Source organism: Penaeus japonicus, unplaced genomic scaffold, assembly GCF_977035675.1.
Source record: "Penaeus japonicus unplaced genomic scaffold, GWHDUDI00000001_assembly GWHDUDI00000012, whole genome shotgun sequence".
NCBI lineage: Eukaryota > Metazoa > Arthropoda > Malacostraca > Decapoda > Penaeidae > Penaeus > Penaeus japonicus.
The window spans coordinates 8,763,683-8,769,782 of record NW_028234414.1 but is presented as its reverse complement, the minus strand read 5'-3'; the positions used below and the strand labels follow the sequence as shown (position 1 = coordinate 8,769,782).

Below are 6,100 nucleotides of genomic sequence, written 5' to 3'. Positions count from 1 at the left end.
TAAGGGCCCACATTACAAGAAGTAGTGCTCATAGTAAGCAGGAATTATTTTGTATTATTTGTATTACTCTTGTTAGTAAAAATTATTTTTGTGTATTAGTTACAACAAAGTAAAAAAAGGAGACCCTTAGGTATGCCACTGTTTCCAGTTATCATATCCTTTGGTTTACTTGTATATAGATTTATCAGGATATATGAATTACCATATGGCTTCTTTGGCCTTTAGTTTCACTAGTTTCTTCTTTATGTAAACTTTTGATATGACAGATAACATCAATGTGTTCACAAAATTTTGTATAGAATTTTTTTTAAAATGGCTGGCATTATCAAGGATGAAAGGACTAATGCATACTACAGTGCAAAGCAAAAACTTACTGGAGCAAAAAGAAGCTTCTTCATTGCCTTTAAGTATGAGTTCTGAATAATAGAAACTATCTTTTACCAAGCTTAAGCGTCATTTATAGCCTATTTTACAGATAATTTTTATAATTATTATATTTATAGTCTAACAGTGCTTAATTGGGGGGGAGGTGAGATCCAGGAGGATAAAACTAGGAATTTCTCTTATATTTGGAAGTGTTACTGTGTATGAGTTTTGCTTGTATTGACTAAAAATACATTTTTAAAAGTACATCCTCATAAATCAAGTTATGTTTCTAGTCCCCCAAAGATAGGGACAAACTATTAAAAGGGACGTGCTGGTTAAAAGTTTAAGAACCACTGGTTTAGAACCTATAACCGAGGTGGATACATTCTACAAGTGCAGGTAAAAGATCCTGAGATGTGCCAATAGTATATCCCTAGAAAATACAAATACAATAACCTTTATAAATATGGAAATGCAGAAATGTTATGATACCTTTTGGATAGATTTGTTCCTAAGGGGTGATTTGTAAGCATAAAAAAATCCAAAATATTGTTTGAGGAAATATTTAAACATAAATAGATATTCATGAGACCTCATGGAGTTTCTAATGGGTTGATGAAAGTTAACAAGTTCTTAATATATATCCATAGAACATAAAAGGAATATGTTAAGTCAACTTCACTGAAGTGCAAGTTATCAACCCAGGTAAGGCAGAAGCAGTTGAATTTCCACACTAAAAGAAAATACACCATCTTACAGACTCTAAATGTTTAAATACATCATGTGCATTACAACTGAACATCTTTTGATGTTGAACTTTGGGAATTCCTCTCTAGGAAAAAGTAATTTTTCCATATAATTTTCTTATTTGTATAATAAACCTATTTGCATTATATATATAAGCTGAGGGAAATGTGCATTTAGTTGAATGAATTCCTAACACTGATCACCTTATTTTCATGAAAAAAAGACCTTAAAAAGAAAAAAAAAAAATGTGTATACAGTTTCTCTTCCAAAGATCTAATGATGTTTTTTTTCAGTTGAAATGGACTTATTACCTACCAAGGATGGGAAAAAATACCTTGAGAAAATGCAATTGATAATTGTCAACATTATTTGTTCTTTTACTCTCACTTCCCATTAATATTGCCTTTTCTATATAAAGTTTTACCTGATACCCAAATGATGGGAGGGGGGTCTGGCAAAATAAGTAAACAAAAATCTCCCTTGTGTATTGGATAAGTCAATTTCTGTGATATATGAAAAAAAATATATTTATAAACATTTGCCTTAGTTTCTTCATAAAAAAGTAAGAATATATATTCTTTTTGACACAAGCATTCACCTAATAAAATGAAGAGTCACATTTGAAAAAAAAAAATCATCTTTCCAACGGTACAACCAAATATTAAATTAGTGAAGAGCATGACTAGTTAGCAGAAGTTAAGGTGTTTTTAATTCAATTTTTTACTTTTTCAGCTTCTCCCCTCCCCCATCCACCCTGTTTGTACACCGCCAAAGATTATCAAAACGTTGCACGAGGTCAATGCACAATATTTAAAAAAAGGAAATCTGTATGACAAAAGTATGGAATTATAATGGATCTATCAGTAAGAGGAAAGGGAAGGGAGAGTCAAAAGAGAAATGCAAAAGAAATTAGTTAATGATTAGTTAATTAGTTAATTTCTTGTAGGACTGCTCCTGGGTCTTCTAAAAACCATTGTAGAAAATCACATTGCTCAGTTTGCTTGTAAATGCACTCATCATTTGTCATTCTTAAACTTTCATAAATCTTGGTCAATTATACACAGGTGAAAAATAGTATATATATTTGTATTAACAATAGCAATATGTAAAAAAAAAAGGATTATCAAACATTAATTGTGCTTACTTTGAGATAAGTTTTAAAGGAACCATAGGCTTACCTTGGTAGCCAATATCTAATATCATATGCTGGTCTGATTTCTCCCACGAATGGATAAGGAAAGTACATATCCAATCTCCTTATTCATTAAGCCATGCATCTTTATAGTCGCATATTCTACAGATCTGTCAGAAACTGAAACCTTTTTGCAAGTGCACTTCTTTAAACATATTTATTTATCTATTTAAGTATGTATGTATGCATATGTTTATGTGTGTTTGTTTTATAATTCTACCATGCATATATGTTCAGTAGTGGTATGATCTGTTCTGGCCCTTAAATCTATAATTGATACCAGTTCCATGATTTCCTTATTTCTTCAGTGGTTTATTTCACCATGAAAAATAAAAAAAAGATGTTTGAAATAATATCCAACCTAGGAAGGTAGGTAGGTAGCACTTCTAATGGTAGGTTCAGGTTGCAACTCTTTTTGAAAAAGGGAATTCTGGTAGACTACTAGAGTACTTTTCTATCTCTCACTTCTATTTCTTGACAAGCACCACTAGCTGTTAGAACAAATTTCAGTATGAATAGTAATTCCAAATTCTGCTGATTTCATCAGATGAAAAAGGGTTTGTGAGGCATGCTGAAGATGGATTCCTCAGGATGCATCATTAAGCACACTATACAAACACCCCCATACTACTTCTTTCTATACCAGTGAATCAGAAGGAAATAAAGTGAAGGCAGGCTCATATAAGAGAATTAATGATATTGTCTATTCCACACAAATCCTATAAGGACCTGGCATCATTGAGCAAGTGGATAAGCCCTGCTTGTGACTTAGTCCTTAAATAGAATGTTATTGGAAGCTTTGGCCAGACATGTGTCAGCATATCACTCAAAATGAGTACTTGTATAGCTTTCTTTATGTTGTGCTTGCCTTTCGCATTGACTGACACAATGCGATGTTTTTGAATTATTGAGTTTGTTTTGGGATGTTGTTGTAGATGTATATATATGTATTTGTATTATATAATAGTATTATTATTACGGAGTTTTTTATTTATAGAGAGATTGTGAGATAGTTATTGTGAGTGTACACTTGTTTGTGTTAGGTATTCATATATATCTAGATATATATATTTATATTTATATATATATAATATTTTTATTTTTATACATACATTTTTTTACATATTACATTATATATACATATATATATATACATACAATATATATACAATATACATATATATATACATATACACATTATATACATATATATTTTACATTATACATATTAGTTATACATATACATATATATATATATATTAATATATATATATATATATATTATATATATATACATATACCATATAACATATTTTATATATTATATAATATACATATATATACATATAGTTACATATATATATACATATATATATACATAAATTTATTAATATATGTATATTTTTAACATTTTATAACCGTATATATCATATGTATATATAACATATATATACATATATATATATATATATATATTATAAATATATATGAACATATATATGCACATATTTATACACAATGCTTACTCATGCACTATACATGTATAAAATATCGCCATTATCCATTGCAGATCACCATGTAGACAAATGCATATACATGTTATAACATGCTTATATGTACTACACTTGCTATATATACACATGCCTTATATTCGCATGCATTATATTATGCTTACATTATACGCCATACACATTTACACATTCATATTGCAGTATACTTATATACATTTTTACATTTGAGATTATTCATATCATATGATTTACACTATTTATATATTTCATATTGGGATACTTATAAATATACATTTACTATTTACATATAATATTACTTATACTTTTTACATAGGTATATACATAGATTTGTCTTTTATTGTACATTTACATCTATATATAAATCTATATTTATTACATTACATCAATTTATACATATATTTTTACATATACACTCATATATATACATGATATATATACATATACATCATATATAAACATATATTATTCATATACATTAATATATTTAATATTTCTATACATATATATACAATATATCATATTTATATACTTATACATCATTTTTTATCTTATTATATATACATATTTCTCATATATATACATATATATATACAGATACATATATATACATTACTTATACATCATATATATACATATCTATATATCTATACATCATAATATACCTTTTTATATATCATATACATCTATATATAAATATTTATTACAATAACCATCAAATATATACATTATATATACATATGAATTTATAATATATTCATATTTATATAAAACATTTACATCATATTATATTACATATATATACTTATATTCATATATCATACATATATATACATATACAATCATATAATATACATATATAAATACATATACATCATTATATACATATATATATATACATATACCATCAAATTAATATACTAAGTCATCATATTATATACATATAAATACATATACATCATTATTACATATATATACATATACTCAAATATATTACATATATATACATATTTATATATATTCATATACATCATATATAAACATATATATATACATATACATCATACATTATACATATATATATACGAATATATACATAGACATCATATATATAAACAAACAATATTATACCTATAACATCATATATATACATATTATACATCAAATCATATATATACATATATATACATATTTACATCAGTATATATACATCTATATATATATATATATTATATATATAAAATATCTAATATATCTAATATAACATCTATATAACATATATAGCATATACTCAAATCTTATACATATATATATACATATACATCATATATATACATATATATATACATATACATCATATATATACATATATATACATATACATCATATATATACATATATATATACATATACATCATATATATACATATATATATACATATACATCATATATATACATATATATATACAAATCTATACATATAATCTCATATATATATACATATACATCACTATATACATATCTATATACATATTCATCATATATATACATAAATATATACATATACATCATATATACGTACTTTATACATCATATATATACATAAATATAATATACCATCATCTATATACATATATATACCTATACATCCTTATATACATCTATATATTCATTATACATCATATATTATACCATTATATACATATACAAGTTCTCACATACATATATACACATATATATAATTATATTCATATACATCATATCTATAAATATATAGACTTATACATCAATATATATACGATATATATAAATATACATCATATATTACATATTTATATTTACATATACTTCCATATATTACATATTATATTACATATACTTCATATCATATACATATTAACATCATATATTTAATATTATATACATATACAGCATATATATCTTTATATACATTACATCATTATATACATACTTTTTACATATATATATATAATAATACATCATTTTTATACTATCTATATAATATACATCTAATATACATATAATATACATAGATATATACATATACATCATATATAATATACATACATATATACATATAATCAAATATAAATATATATACATATACATCATATATATAATATATTTACATATACATTTATTTATACATTATATATATATATTTATATTATTTATTGTATATTATATCTATATATATACACATCATATACTAACATATATATACTATACATCATATATTACATA

At 24.1% G+C, this 6,100-nt stretch overlaps 1 long non-coding RNA gene across 1 annotated transcript in view; it reads right to left on the bottom strand.

Moving 5' to 3' along the window:
- Positions 1 to 2,178: 2,178 nt before the first annotated feature.
- The window catches only part of LOC147470730 (uncharacterized), a 6,224-nt gene continuing 2,302 nt past the window's right edge, over positions 2,179 to 6,100 (bottom strand). Inside the window, exon 2 of the long non-coding RNA XR_015191430.1 lies at positions 2,179 to 2,796. This is a non-coding gene — a long non-coding RNA (uncharacterized LOC147470730). The remainder of the gene's footprint in view (positions 2,797 to 6,100) is intronic.